Source organism: Nomascus leucogenys, chromosome 3, assembly GCF_006542625.1.
Source record: "Nomascus leucogenys isolate Asia chromosome 3, Asia_NLE_v1, whole genome shotgun sequence".
Lineage (NCBI taxonomy): Eukaryota > Metazoa > Chordata > Mammalia > Primates > Hylobatidae > Nomascus > Nomascus leucogenys.
This window is the reverse complement of record NC_044383.1, coordinates 126234161-126250643: the sequence shown is the minus strand read 5'-3', so window position 1 is coordinate 126250643 and position 16483 is coordinate 126234161. Positions and strand designations below refer to the sequence as shown.

Sequence of the window (16483 nt, the reverse complement as noted above, 5' to 3'; positions counted from 1 at the left end):
TTAAACTAATACATCCAAAATATTAGTATTTTGACAAGTAGCCAACAATAAGAAAAATACTAAGACTTTTTTTCATACTAAGTCTTGAAATCTGGTGTGTGTATTTCATGTACAACACCTCTTAGCTGGGACTGGTTGTAGTTAAGTTGTCAGTAACCACTGTGGCTAGTGGCTGCCACAAAAGTCAGCTCAGTTCTAGAACCTCTTCCTGTATTTTGACTATTTCCTCCTTTGCTATTTTCTACAATTCTGTTTAGAACTCTCCATTACATAACTTCATTCCAGATTTCCCCTAACAAACTTGTATCAGAAGGGTTTGAGTAATCTAAGTTGAAATACAATATATGAAGTAAGTAAAATAAAAGTGTACAGACATGACTCCAAGAAAAAAATTCTACAAACAGTGGCATTTTACTTTGTGATCATCTCCATTCCTAGCTGCGCCCTCAACTTCCATGTCTATCATTCTCTCAGAGAGAATTTTCACCTTTTAACTTCCGCCATGTGACTCTTCACTCACCAATTAGGAAACACTGCTGCTTGCCTAGAGGAGCTGTCCTTACCTATATTTAGCACTCAGCTCTCAAGCAGACATGTCTGTTTCATGTCTGAGATGTTTGGATGAGACTCAAACCTCAGTCTAAAGTCACACTCATAAAGCATTGCGGTTTGTGAAGCTTCATGTCCCACAAAACGGTTTGAGAAGAGTGGAAGCACTTTAAGTAGCCCCGCTTTGTGTGTCACCCAGTCAGTGTGATTCAGGCTCATACTTTTATTCTTCTAATTGTCATATCATAGTTTTTAGAACACACATGCACACACACAAACACTGACATGTGTCCCTGCCTTCCAAGGACAAACTTAACTCTCAACATGAATGCAGTTTAACCCAACTTAATAAGATAATTTCCCATTTGCCTTATAATTTGCAAGGCTACACTCTCACAAAAGCATGGATACACCACCCCCGTGCCCTACAACTAAAAATTTCCCCCTTCAGATCTGCTAAGGGGAATGGGGCGCCACTGATACTTAGCCAACACTGGAGCCCCCTCAGCTGAACAAAAGACAGGCTTTGACTTTAAAGGTTTTTATTTTTCTTTGTGTGGTAAAGGAAAGCAATTTTTCTCCCCAGTATCTATTTGATAGGGAGGTGGTCTAGTTAGTCCAACTTCATAAGTTAACTATGAGAATAAAAAGAACTGCAAAGTGCCTAGTAGTAAGCCTGGCATGTAGAAGATATTCAGTAAACCTTAGCTGATAAAGTCTGATGAGAAGGAAGATGATGAGGATGACATGGTCATTGCTTTAGTTAGTTTACAATCAAAACCTATTTTGCTATATTTTTCGAAAAGTATACTGTAAGCAGAAAATATTCATCGTACTAGGCTCTTGTATTGTCCCTTCATGAAGTCAATTTGTGGTAGTAAAAAACTTATTTTGCCTGAGCAATTAAAAACATTAAATAGTAGAGATGTTTTATTATCAGATTTAATTTTTATTCACTTGTATATTTTTCAGCAATTTATTTGGATTTCAATATGGAAAGGCAAAATATATCATTTTAGTGTCTTTAGTGGGACAATAAACATTATGAAAAAATAAGTTTAGGCCAGGTGTGGTGGCTCACACCTGTAATCCCAGCACTTTGGGAGGCCAAGGCGGGTGCATCACGAGGTCAGGAGATCGAGACTATCCAGGCTAACACGATGAAACCCTGTCTCTACTAAAAATACAAAAAAATTAGCCAGGCATGGTGGTGGGCGCTTGTAGTCCCAGCTACTTGGGAGGCTGAGGCAGGAGAATGGCATGAACCTGGGGAGTGGAGGTTGCAGTGAGCAGAGATAGTGCCACTGCATTGCAGCCTGGGCAACAAAGCGAGACTCCGTCCCAGCTACTCAGGAGGCTGAGGCAGGAGAATGGCATGAACCCAGGAGGCGGAGCTTGCAGTGAGCCAAGATCCCACCGCTGCACTCCAGCCTGGGCTGTTAACAGAGTGAGACTCTGTCTCAAAAAAAAAAAAAAAAAAAAAAAAAAAAGAAAACATAAGTTTATTTGATAACTACATACTAAGATAATTGTATACCAGCACTCATGACCAATAAACCATATCAATCTAATTTCACCTTCAGGTAGTTGTAAAAACAAATCAAGCTTAGTGAAATAAAGTTCTTCTCTGTTTTCTTAAACATTTTGTGATTGAGTGGGATCTTATATCCCTTGATCTAATGAAAAGAAAGAAACACATTCAAAGCAAATTTCTTTTTGGCTAAAAGACTAAGTTTATATAACAGAAAAATTTTCTTAATATAGCATATTTAAAAGATAATTATCAAGGTTAATTATAATTCAAATGTAATCATGCACATTAGCAAAGAAGAAATTTGGACCCAATTTTAGAAATTAAAAGCATCCAGCATCTCTTCTCTCTCCCTGTACTTTTCTTTAGTTACTCAAATGTCTCCAATCTTAAAATAAGTAAATAAATAAAAGTCTTGCCTCATTACCTTTGCCTGTATTGCTAATCTACCACTCTTGTTTTCTTCACAGCCATACTTTACTCATTGCTTTCCATTCACTCTTAAACCACTGAAGCTCCCACTTTCACTCCACAAGAAAATATTGCCCTTTCAATAAAATCCCCAGTGAAGTCAAACAAAATCTGTTGTGTAATTTAGGTCTTAACTTTTTCTCTCTATGGACATTTAACATGTGACCATGACCACTTTCTTAGAAGTCTCTTCTCCTTTCTTCCACACCATCACTCTCTCTCTCCTGGTCACATCTAATCAATATTCTTCAAATGATTCTCTTTACGTGTCTCCAAATTTTACTGGTCTCTAGTGATCCCTTTTCAATCAAAACTCTCTGTGAGAGATTTCATTAATTCCCATATTGTTACTATACATATGGTAATGGTAATGATTCACACATCTATATCCTTAAGTCAGACCTGTTTCTCTCTTGGACTTCAAACCTATATTTTCACAATGATCCAGACGTCTCAGTTGTCTATTCAACAGATATTTCAAGTTCAAGACTTTCAAAGAAGAATTAGTCATGCCCCACCCCTATTTGCTTGCTTCGCATCCTGTCCCCCGATCTTGGTGTAAGAGACCACAAGTCTCCAAGTCAGGAATCTAGGAGTCATATTCACTCAGTCTCCTTTACCAACTGGCCACCACGTTCTGAAAATTTTTTCCCCAAAGACCTCTTAGAGCTCCTTCTGTATCCCTTCTGTCCTCCTACTGCTCCCATCCGGGCTTTTGCATCTCTCACTTCACCTAACAATTGCTTTTGCTTCCTAACTCATCTTAGTACAGCCACTTTCACATTCGTCCATACTCCCTATCACCAAAGCACAACGCTTTAATCTATTCTCTTGACAGCAGCCATTTTATTTTGCAAACATATAAATCAGAGGCTTTTCCTCTCCTGCTGAAATATTTTCATGGTCCCCAGTATCTACAGGTTAAAATATCAAGTTTTGGTAGAGCATAAGACTTCTCATGATTTTTACCTTCCCCTCACATTCTCCTGCTCCTTTCCCCCTGCACTTTGTACATGAGCCAAGTGAAACTACTAGCTATGTCCAGCTTCCAAATGTTTTCCTAAACCTTTATATCTGGCACTCGAATAGGATCTTAAAATAAGATTTCAAGAAAGAATACTTTCAATATTAAATCAAAGTGCATCTATTATGATTTGTAGCCAATGACATACACCCACTTGTCAACATATAAAATAATATTTGAAGAGGTATAAATAATATCATCAATCCTGTAGAAACACAGAGATAAAGAAAATCAATGAAAGAGATGTTAGGAAGAAATTCACAGAAGACATAGGACCCAAGTTAAAAATGGAGGAATGATATTTTGAAAGATAGAGGGCAGTTGGGGGACATTTCAGAAACAGCACTGACAGCAAAGGCACAAAAGTAGTTACTGTTTATGGGATAGTGAAAAAACAACTGATGAGGGAACAGAACACATGCTGGAAAGAGAGAAATAAGATCTGATAGGAAAATGCCAACAAAATGCAGAGGGCCTTGAAAAACTATATGGATAGTGAGTGAAACCCTTAAATAGAATAGTATTATAATTATGATGATGAGTTTAAGGAAAAGAAATATTCACTAAGCTGGTGAAGGTGCAGTTCTGTAATACTGATGAAAGGGCATGAATGGAGAAATAGAACCCAAGGTAGTGAACGAAGAGTTCGTTGTTGAAGCTGTGAAAATCAGCTGGCTCTCCACAGAGAGTATGTTGGGGAAGAAGGGAGCAAGGACTAAACTGTGGAAAACACGCAGAGTAAGTGAAGAAGAATAAAAATAAAAGGAAGAAATATATGTAGAGTACTCAGCTGTTTTGTTTACGCTGCTAAATTAGTAACTCTCATAACACTTCATCCTGGAAAACAACAGCCATCTATTTCTCACCATTCTGTGGGTTGACTGATGCTCAGCTCTGTGGTTTCTCTGCTGATCTTGCTTGGGGTCTCTAATGAAGCTGCAGATAGCTGGCAGATGGGGTTCACATACCTGAGACCTTGGTGGAAATGGCTGAAAGGCCACGCTAGCTGGAACACTGGGACAGCTATCAGGATGGCATGGCCTCTTCTCTCGCTCCTTGTGAGTACTGTAGAGATAATTTCTCCATCATCTCTACAGATGTTCTCTCCAGCAGGGTAGACAGACTTCCTACATGGCAGCTCAGGGTGCCTAAAATGCACAAAAGCCAATGCTTCTAGGCCTTCTTAAGGTTTAGGCCTACACCTGGCACAGTGTTAACTTGGCAGTATTCACCTATCAAATTTTATTTCTTTCGTTTTTCAGCATGCTTTCTCTTCAGTTGGTCTTCTTAGTATCCCGGAAGCATGTCCAAAATAATCCTGTGGCTTTTACTGATGGTCTTTGCCTTTTCTAAAATGTTTTTCTTTTTTACTCCCACCCATCTTTTCAAATATTAGTTGTGTTGAAGTGCATTACAGGGGCCATTCATATTCAGTATGGGAGGAGGCTATTCGAGGGTGTCAATTTCAGGAGGCATCTTTTCAAGTGGCCAGCTTTGGAGTCTCATTGCCACACCAGCACATAGGATATTTTCAGTAACTATTACTCATCAATGCATCACAGAAACATATGAGGAATGAATTATTATGTCTTTTGACAAATGAAGAAACTGAGGCTGATAAATGTTACATTTGGCTACTACTAACCAGTAGTAGCAGACGGTTTTATCAGCCTCTGAAATGCTATTGTACATTATGCTAATTTGTAAGAATAAAATAATACCAATTTTGATAGAGATAAGGTAAAGGCTAGGACTGAGTGTATGGTATGTTTCCATACTAAACTCTTAGTTTAAAGCAAGATAGTGACAAGAATAATAATCTAGGAGAAAATATGCTATAAAGGTGCTGTGAGATTCTTTAAAATGAAAAAGTCCCTTCAAAGACAGCATTTTCTGTTGAGCCTTTGGGCAAGACACTTAGTTTTCACTTTACAAATGATAGTCACAGACCATGAACACCTTTTTAAATGCTATTTTTCAAGGCTGAGAGCAAGCGTTCCAATTATAAAAGAATTGATCGTGTTAAACTTATTCTTAAATTTTTTATTTCCCTCCTTGGTTAATTCAATTTCCCTTCAAATGCATGAATCATCAAGACATAAACATTCAGCCACAATAGAAGAGGATGTTACATTATTTGGATGTACCTGATAGAATTCAGACAGAATAGATTGAGCAGGGTCAAATGAAATCCTCTTAGCTGCATACTTACAGCAACCAGGATGGTTACTGTTTTCTTGTCTTTATAAGACCTTACAAAAGATTCGTTATAATAAAAGAATGCACATCTCTCTTTGGTTATTCTATCCAAAACGGTAGCAAATGTTAAGAGATGGAAAGCTAACATTTATCTGTGCTTAACACAGACCAAGATTTGTGTTGGAAAATTGCTCTCCACCTCAAGCAGTTTTTATAACAACTCTGCTAGAAGATATAGTATTATTCCATTTTTACAGCTGATGGAAAATAAAGCTCAGAGAAGCTAAGTCCCTTGTGCAAGTTTAAACAGTAAACAGCTGATCTCTCAAAGGAAATTACGAATTTGAATGCATAGCTAACTTCAAAGTCCTTCCTTGTGGACTACCTCTGAAGCTCTGAGTTTCATAATCATTTATCACCATAGTCAAGAAACTGAATATTCATAAAAAAAATTAACCTAACCATACCATAAAATCCAATTTGTAGCAAGAATCAGAAAGATTAGAATTTGTAGGTTTTCGAGGTGTAGGTTTCTGAGGGTAGATGGAAGAGGGAATGAGAGGCATTTGCCCTTGTTTTTCAGAGAAGGAAATAGGAACAAACCAGACCCCAGAGACCCTCCCTTTTATCAGGACTTTGCTCATGAAATATTTTGGAATTGTCCTCTTCCTTACCCCCTACCACCTTAACCCAGAAATTTCTGACTGCACATTTGCCAAAGGGGTTTTACTATGGTAACCTTCAGGCCTACACAAAGAACACAGTCAAAACAAATAGCTCTCTTTAAATGTCATTATGGGGAGTAAAATTCTATGTGCTGTATTAATAGGCCTCCCACAGCTAAAACCTAGCATACCACTTTGAAAAATGTCCCCTGTGGGTATCGCTTAAACCAACAAAAGTGAGGGAATTTCAGAGTTAAGAGAAAATCTAGCTCTGGTGAAAATTAATAGAAGACAGAAGAGTATGAATAAAGAAGTGAGAAATCAGGGAAACAAATTAAATTTGCTTTGTTTTCATCCTCTTTAATGTTATTTTAATATGAAAGGCCTAAAGAGAAGGCTAGCTTTTTTTAACATGCAATTTCCTTATTTTTGAATTTAATAAATCTTTAATGGAAGTAGAAATCCTGCCTTTGGCTTAAGAAATATAAAAAAGAAGAGAGATATGTATTTTTCTTAACCATCAGACAATATTCATAAAAGATCAGAGCAATGCCCTAAGTAAATAATAAACATACATTATTTACCCAGTGTGCACTTCTTACCTGATAAATATGTTGGTTGCTCATTTTTAAAGAACTTATTAAGGAATATGCAAATTTCAAAAGCTTATTAAGGAATTAGTTGGCATACCTAATAGATCTCTAGAGAAAATTTGACTCTTGATGTAAGTATATCTTGAGGATAGGACTGATGTATGGTTAGAAATCTTCATAAAATTATTTTAAATCTTTCACTAGTTCCTTACTAAACTTCTACTTATTTGCTTCTTGTATCTTTTTCAAGGCAAAGGAATTGGTTCTTGTTTTTCTTCCCCTGCCTGGAGCCTGAGGCAGCTCGTTTCAATTTATGCTCTGGCTCCCCAGGATAGCTGAGAAACTTCACTGTCCAATCCCACAGGGAGAAAAAGTGACATTGAGCATAATCAACACTGTCTCTAACCAGGATGCTTATGATATGGTAGTATTTACGTTAGCTTTGCTTTGTTCCCACTCTTCTCTCCTTGCTTCCATACATCTCCTCATAACTCTATTTATAAATGGCCTTTGCAAAACCAAATTAACACAGTAAAAAGCTTAACCATGTGGTGCCCAGCACAATAAGATCTGGAAGGTCTGTCATTATTGGATGCCGAGGATGTATTTCCATGTCCTGTGCCTCATCGGCAAGTAAAAAAGAGACTCTGACTTCTTAAAAGATAGTCTGTGATTTTTTTTCTGGAACTTAATAAAAAGTCAACTCATCATCCGTTTGTGAGTGAGAGCTGTCTGAGAAAACAGAATTGACTACCATATTATTTTTGAATTGTCTTATAGCTTCAACTCTGGAGAGATAACAGTGGGGTTGATGTAGAAATCATGTCTAAATGCTCCCTACCATGAATGACCACATGTTCCAGCATGGTATGCCAAGAGTAAGTGCCTATTAATTATTCCTTTGTAAATGTTTTGCTATTAATTAAAAGGGAAAACAGATTCAGAAATAAAGCCAGCTTTCATGGGTTCATGGTACTCCTTTATACTAGTAAGAATCTGAGTTAAGTTAATCTCTCACTGAAATAAGCCTGTGTTTAGAAATAAGCATGTGTTTAGTAGAGACAGCAGTAGAATAATATCTGGGCCTTAACTCTTTCGTATGCTTAAGGTGATTTTGATTATTTCATCAGAACTTTTTGACTCAAATTGAATGATAATATATATCTTATAGAATTTGTTGCTAAATTTTAATTATATAATATCTACTTATTTAATAAATGCTTATTGTGCCACTACCTTGTGCTAGGCTAGGCCCAGGGAATAAGCTGATAGACAAAAATCTCTCTTCTTAAGTTGGATCTTATATTCTAGCAGTGGTTAAAAATAATAAAAATAGAGCAGAGAGAAAGGGAGATAGAGAGCAAACTAGAGAAAATGGTTGAAAACCACATTCTGGAGGTGGCTAGTGACAGACCAGTGTAGAATAGTTTGGAAATATATTTTAATGTATAGATGAAACTAATTAGAAGCAGAAAAGTCATAAAATCCAATTTACCTTTGAAAAGATTTACTCTGATGACTGTGTAAAAAATAAGAGGAGTAAGAATCAAATTAGGGGATCATAGAGGAGTTTATTGCAACAGTCTTAGCAAGCAATGTTGAGTTTTTGAACTCACATGTTAGTGTAAAAATTCTTCACAAATTGTTGAATTTAGGGTTCTTTTGTGTGTCAACAGTGTTTGCACATCGATTAGATATGGGGTAGGTAGGAAAGGAAAACAATCAATCTTGGCCTTATCAAAAGGGGGATGCCAGTGCCTAGATACAGGTAAGCATTGACACTCATGAGGCTTAGGCCTCAGGGCTCCTCCCTTTTACAGGCTCTTTCCAAGTCTCTTGTCTGACCCTAAAAGTGCATTCATGTTGTTACATATTTTTTATACCTTCCAAAACTAAACTGTCTTAACTGTGATTGGTTAAGACCACCATCTCTTTACCCTGGGTCACATCACCCCTAAGGTCAAGTGGCATTGCAGTAGTTGTAGACATTTCTGTAATGTCTCCAGCTAACAGGGAGTTGCACTGGGGATTGTGGTAAATTGTTAAACATGGTTCCTAATAAATCACTCCTTTTTTTTTTCCAGATCCCTTTGCAATGTAACTCTACTGCTCCCTCCATCAAGAAGTAGGGTCTATTTCTCCACCCCTTGAATCAGTCTGGTCTTGTGACTTGCTTTCATCAATAAAATGTTGCAGAAATGAAGTCTTAAAGTCCTGCTTGGAGAAAACATGTAGCTTCTACTTTCAATCTTGGAATCCAGTCTCCACAAAAAGAGGTCCAGGCTAGCCTGGGGAGACAGAGAACATGTGGAGAGAAAGATCATAGTGAATGAACTACCATATGGAGAGTGAAGCCACATGGAAGAGAACCACATTGCCCTAGTTTGACAGTAACAGCAAAGCTCCATTTATTGAGAATGAAGCAATCTTTGATCTCTTAGCCCTAATCAAGTCACCCCAGCTGACATCACATGGAGTAGAGACAAGCCATCCCCACTGAGCCCCAAATAGCCAACCAACAAAACTGTAAGCAATACAATGTTTACTGTTTTAAACCACCATAATGTGGGACTTTTTTTTTCTTGAATAGCTGTAGATAACTGGTATAGGATAATTTAGCTTGATTTCATTAGAATGTATTGATGTGGCTTGTAGTCATTTTAATATATGGTTATGTGGTCGCCTTCTCTCCATGTGTGGGACTGGGCTACAGCAATAGTCATGCCTCCCATTGTGCTGACTGTCCTGGCATCATGACACCAATGTACAGGGCCAGAAATGCTACAGCAAAATGAATCTGTCCCATGATGACTGGCACCCAAAGTGTGTGAGCATTGGATTAAAAACAATACTGAAATGTACAGGGCCAGAAAAAATATGAGGACAATTCTTCCAAGAATTAGCTGTGTAAAATTCTAAGTGAAGGATAGGTTCTTATTAATTATTGATCAAAATGGAAGTTATTAAAAATATGCAAATTATCAATTTCTCATGTAATTTGTATGAGACTTACACACATGAAATTTACCAGAAATGTGTGCTCCTTGGGCACAAACCTATATCAGAAGAACATAAAGTATATTTGAGAAGGATCGTGCTCAGCAAACACTTTGTAGATATTTTTTCTATGAGACCACAGCTTCTAAATATGACAACTTTGAAAATTTTTATGACATCTTCAATGACTAGTCTGAAGCTGAAGTAAACTTTCTAAACTGTCAAGTATTTAAATTTATTTTAGTTTATTTTTATTGTTAATTTTTTAAAGAAAGGATTATGCTAGAGGCAAGAATGAATATCATTTTATTGTTTCTAAGGAAAATATTATATATTGTGTAATATGGAGAAGTGTGCAGAAATGTGTGGCCAAAAATAGAAAAAAATGTACAGACATGGTTGAGGCAGTTGATTCTTTCAAATATTATGTTATTTTCTGGATTTTCTGATTTTGCAGTTTTTCAGCTTTTAAAATTTTGTAATTTATTGTTGTGATGTCTCATTTTAAAGAAATAGTTAGGCCCGGCACGGTGGCTGACACCTGTAATCCCCGCACTTTTGGAGGCTGAGGCGTGTGGATCACCTGAGGTCGGGAGTTGGAGACCAGGCTGGCCAAAATGGTGAAACCCCGTCTCCACTAAAAATACAAAAACACACACACACAAAAATTGGACATGCATAGTGGTGGGTGCCTCAAATCCCAGCTACTTGGGAGGCTGAGGCAGGAGACTTGCTTGAACCTGGGAGGTGGAGGTTGCAGTGAGCTGAGGTCTTGCCACTGCACTCCAGCCTGGGCGATGAAGTGAGACTCTGTCTCAAAAAAAAAAAAAGGAAAAAAGAAAAAGAAAAAAAGAAATAGTTATGTTGCAACCTAATTTTGAATTTATATCTTTTAATTATTTTTCCTAACAAAAGCTGTCTAAACAGTATAAATTTCAAGCCTCAAAAAGTCAGGCTATAACCTTGGTGGTTTACCATAATTAGAACACTGAATTTAATATTGAAGGTATAAAAAGACTTTGGAAATTGTAATTTGCTACCTAAGCATGAAGTCTTGCCATGTTTATGTTTCCTTTCCAAAAAGCACTGAATGGATCCCCAGTGTCTAACTGTGTAAAACAGCTGAGACGTCACTGCTTTCCAATCTCTTGAAGGACAAGTGCTCATCTTGGCTCATCTTGGACCCCACTTCAGAACCCAGGGGAATTGGTAAGTGTTCTAGGGTACACATTGGAAAGGGAAATATACAAACAGGGCTGAGGATATCTTGGGACACAAGCAGCCATCAATATTTTAGGATGACCAACAAGCAATGGTCAAGGAGCTCCCATTGGGCAACTCTTCTGAGCCCTAAAGAGAAGAGCCAGTGCAAATCCCCAGCCCTGCTGTGACATGGTGCTCACCTGGTGGCCAGCAGGTGGTCTTAGGCATTGGTTCCATTCCCTCATTGTTTTTTGCTTCTAGCAATAATAGCTGCTCCACAGCCTGTCAATTAAGACATTGCTCCCTTACACCTCCAATTATTATTTCTTTTTCTTTCTTTTTTTTTTTTTTTTTGTGAGACAAAATCTGGCTCTGTCACCCAGGCTGAAGTGCAGTGGTGGGATTTCAGCTCACTGCAACCTCTGCCTCCCGGGTTCAAGTGATTCTCCTGCCTCAGTCTCCTAGTAGATGGGACTACAAGAGCTCACTACCACACCAGCTAATTTTTGTATTTTTAGTGGAGACGGGGTTTTGCCATGTTGGCCAGGCTGGTCTTGAACTCCTGGCCTCAAGTGATCCACCCACCTCAGCCTCCCAAAGTGCTGGGATTACAGGTGTGAGCCACCACGCCCGGCCACACCTCTGATTATTTCTGATGAATGCTTCAAGATCCTCTTTGGAAGTTTGAAAACAAAAGAAAAGGAAACCAACCTCCAGCCAACCAATGACCAAAACTTGCTCTTTGTTTTCTTCCTAATTTCTAATTCTCCTGGAGCCAATGTGAAAAGAGAAAAGTCATGCATAAAAGTAAGCACAAACAATAATATATCAACAAATACTCACATGTACTCCACAAATATATAAAATATTAGGTATCAATAAAATAAAATAATCAGTATTCAAAGCTATTTCAAACTCAGAAATACATCTCACCAATTACATATATATCTATAAACATCACAAATAATAGGATAATTGGGCATGTCCAGGATTATATCAGAGAAGCAATGTGCTCACAGCATTGAAAGAGCAAATTTCTACACCCACTTGCAGATGATATAATTTTAACCTCCAATTCCCCTGTCTCCATTGTTTGTCTGCTCCAGGACTGTGAACAGATTTCATCAGTTTTTGGTTTCATTATTCCTCCACTGGGATATTTGTCTCAGTTTATAAACATATTCAGATCTCTTCAATAATTTAAAAAAGAATCCTTCCCTGAATCCCTGTTCAGTATTAACTAACTGAAACCTACAAGGTAATGAATCTGTTTTTAAAAAAGAAAGATGAAGAAAATATCTGAGTTTTCTATAATATTATACGAACTTGAAAGGCAAAGAGTTAGATGACATTTTCGCATAATGTGCGTATTGTTAGATTAAGTATGATTTATATGTTTAAAATTAAAACTATTTTTAAGTTTTATATGCAATAATAGAAGTGTTTCCTATTTTATGGCATAAATCTGGTTGTCCATATGCAAGTTAACAGCATTTGAGGCTTCTTTTTATATAACTGGTAAGATCTTGCCCATCTGAACTTGGTTGTTGGTCATTTCTTTGAAGCATTTCCCTACTGTCTGAAAGCAACTAAAAATGTAGGTTTGTTTAGGATATGAAAACTAAGTTACCCTATGGCCCCAAAATCACATTACATACTGATTAATTACTTATATTCAAGTAAAACATTGACTTACATTAAAAAACCTTAGGGGCCGGGCGCGGTGGCTCACGCCTATAATCCTAGCACTTTGGGAGGCCAAGGCGGGTGGATCACGACGTCAGGAGATCGAGACGATTCCGGCTAACACGGTGAAACCCCGTCTCTACTAAAAATACAAAAAATTAGCCGGGCGTGGTGGCGGGCGCCTGTAGTCACAGCTACTCGGGAGGCTGAGGCAGGAGAATGGCGTGAACCCGGGAGGCGGAGCTTGCAGTGAGCCGAGATCACGCCACTGCACCCCAGCCTGGGGGACAGAGCAAGACTCCGTCTCAAAAAAAAAAAAAAAAAAAAAAAAACCTTAGGTTCTAAATGTCCTATGCCTAACCTATTCAGTACAATGTGACACAAATTCAACTTCATTTCCTATACTAGTTATGCCAAAATAAAGCTATTTCTTTATTAAAAATAAACATAAAGAATGCTATTAAGGTGGCAGCTTCATATTCTCATAAGGTTTTGCTGTTCAAACTAATCTTTTTTTTTTTTGAGACGGAGTCTCCCCAGGCTGGAGTGCAGTGGCGCGATCTCGGCTCACTGCAGGCTCCACCCCCCGGGGTTCACGCCATTCTCCTGCCTCAGCCTCCAGAGTAGCTGGGACTACAGGCGCCCGCCACCTCGCCCGGCTAATTTTTTGCATTTTTAGTAGGGACAGGGTTTCACTGTGTTAGCCAGGATGGTCTCGATCTCCTGACCTCGTGATCCGCCCGCCTCGGCCTCCCAAAGTGGTGGGATTACAGGCGTGAGCCACCGCACCCGGCCTCAAACTAATCTTTAAAGGTTTTACCAGTGATACTATGTAAGTGGGTGTGCATCCACATGTGTAATGCCTTTATTTCTACCAAATCACTTACAATGTCCAGATAGACATATTTGTCTAAGTTAGCCAAACTGTGGCAGTACCTTTTAAATGCCAGATAAAATCTGTTAAAATTTGTATCTTTTCATATGGGCTTGGGCTTTTAATTTTAAAACAAAGATTTTGAAGTATCGAAACCTACAAGATAGATTTAAAAGTTATTAAAATTATCAATAAATAATAATATTAATCATGTTAATACACATTATTATTGCAATCTGGGGATAATTTAAGAGAAAAAAACAATATCTCCTTTCTCAGTGAACATCAAATAAGAGGGTGGTTGTGATAGTTAAAATTTTGTCTTCATTCGTCTTTGTAGAATAAACTTTTGGAGAATGAGCTATCATTAGGAAAACTTTCACTTTATATTTTTGTCAGTTTCTATCATATTTTGCTATGAAGTACCAGAAACTTTCAAATAAATTTCAATTTCTGAAAATATCAACACATTATGTACGGCTTTTCAGGTCAGCTTTCTGGTTCTAAGTCTTTTTTTTTAATTGGTATCATCCACTTTATTTTTCTTAGTTATGCAGGAATTATAATATGGGTCTTCTGTCAGAGCTCTACAGCTCCTAAACCAAGGTATCACATGTCTCCAAGACTGCCAAACACTGGAAGCAAAAAAAAACCCCATGAATTTTGCAGGTATTTGTGAGAATATTTATTAAGAACACATAGTACATATAAATAGTGTGGAAGTCCAATATTTGATTGAGTTCTCTTTTCCATGATGTGACTTTTTTTTCTATTCAGACTTACGAAAGTATAACTGCATTATAGCAGCCTTGATTTCAGCAATAGTCCATAGCTTAAGAGTCCATCCTTCAGTAACTCATTGTGATGAAAAGGTCACTTGCATCTGCCAATAGAGTTTCTCTCTGCTTCAGCTTCCATTAAGAGAAATATCCCTTAGAATCAGCCTAAACCAATATAATAGATACTTCTGTACCTATAGGCAAGGTATCTAGGAGGAGAACATGTGTTAAGTAGAAAGTACATCCCCTATCAATGAATTATACACAATTATCACACATAGATTTACATAGCCTACCTTGTATGACATACTCACTTTGCCACCATAGTTCTGTAGTTCTTTAAGCAATGTTAAAAGCATTCTGTTCTTATTTTTTTTCTGTTTTGTTAGAAAACATGTCTTTCTTTCATGTCCCTGACAAAATTTTAAATTGTCTAAATATATGCACATTCACACCATCTTCTAGATTTGTTAGATTTTCAAAATACATGAAGATGAGACTAGATTCCAAACTTTGGTCCGATGAGCAAGAGAAACTAAGGCAATAGTAAAGGAATAGAAACCCCGTTCAAATCCCAACACCTCTACCAGCTACTCCAAGTTTACATTAAACCTCCAGAAAGGTTTGTAGGGTGATAAACATACTTCTAAAAGAAGATCTTAATGCTCAAGAAAATCTGATACACAGTAACTGCTATTATAGTTCCACTCAGAGAATCTTCTGTCCTTATTTAAGGTATGTCATTTCCTTCCTTCGGAGTTCAGAAGCAATAATAAAAAAAAAAGTAAAATGTTTTCCCCCTTATTTAATTGCAATCAAATGAGGTTATTGTTCTTCCTATGAACCAAGAATCAAAGTATTGGAATGAAAATAAAAACTAATTTAACAAAAGAGACTACAGAAAATCACTTTGTTAATTTAAAAAAAATTAAATTCACACCTCAGTCACAGATATCTACTGGGAAATATGCATCTTGCTTAATTAGTCTTGGTAAAATCTAAATATCACCAGCTTATTTTGTGAGTGTAGTCAGCTGATGCCCAGATTGGAAGCTTAGGAGAAACTATGCTACATTGTCCAGTACGGACATGTCATTCACTGAGCTGGAACCAAACTTCCCACTGTGTCCTTCCCCCAGTTCAAAATCCCCGTAGAGTTTCTAAACAACAGTGTAAATAAGATAGGTCCTTTCATCAACTCACACTCATGACTAAATCAGAATATAACAATGCTTAGCAGGAATTGATATTTTACCCTATGAATTAGTAGGGAGAACAAATATTTTGCATGAGTGTGTGATTTGTCTTAAGGTTTGAACTAAAGAGTTGGGGAGTAGCTTGGTTCTAGTTACCATCAGGACCATTCATCAGAATTAAGATCCTGGTATTACAGAGCTGGAAGCCTCCTGCAGAGGTCATCAAGCCCAACCTCCTCCCTGTTAATCAAAGGGAAGCCCAACATATGCCCCAGCATGCACTATGATTTGTAATTTGAAGTTGACAGGGTATAGAGTTCTCGGAAATTATGAATAAATTACCTTACCATTTTCTGCCTTAGTATCACCATCTCTACAATGAGGACAAGAGTAACTGTTTCAAAGAGCCTTGGCAAACCGATCTGAAATTCACTGAAGAAAAGTCATATTGATAAATTAATGTAAAAGATTAATTTGTGACTAATGACCTCAGGATAGAAAAGAATACATGCCTAAAAAGTACAAAACATAAGTAGCTTAGTTTTCAAAAACAAAGGAACTAAATTTGAAAAATTAAAAACAATATGCAATAGAGACTATATGGAAATAGTCTCCCTGATATTTTATAATATTTCTTGATGCATCTCTGAATTGCTTTTTCTGTCATCTTTATGCCTCTAATTTCAGAATATTCAGCAGAATAATAGGTCTCCTGT

At 37.3% G+C, this 16483-nt stretch overlaps 1 long non-coding RNA gene across 1 annotated transcript; it reads right to left on the bottom strand.

Annotated features, from left to right (window-relative positions):
• Window positions 1-8583: 8583 nt before the first annotated feature.
• On the bottom strand, window positions 8584-16191 carry LOC101177871. The gene is made up of 2 exons (XR_178060.2): window positions 16115-16191; window positions 8584-9320 (listed from the first exon to the last, which is right to left on the bottom strand). It is a non-coding gene; the product is annotated as an uncharacterized LOC101177871 (long non-coding RNA).
• Window positions 16192-16483: the final 292 nt, after the last annotated feature.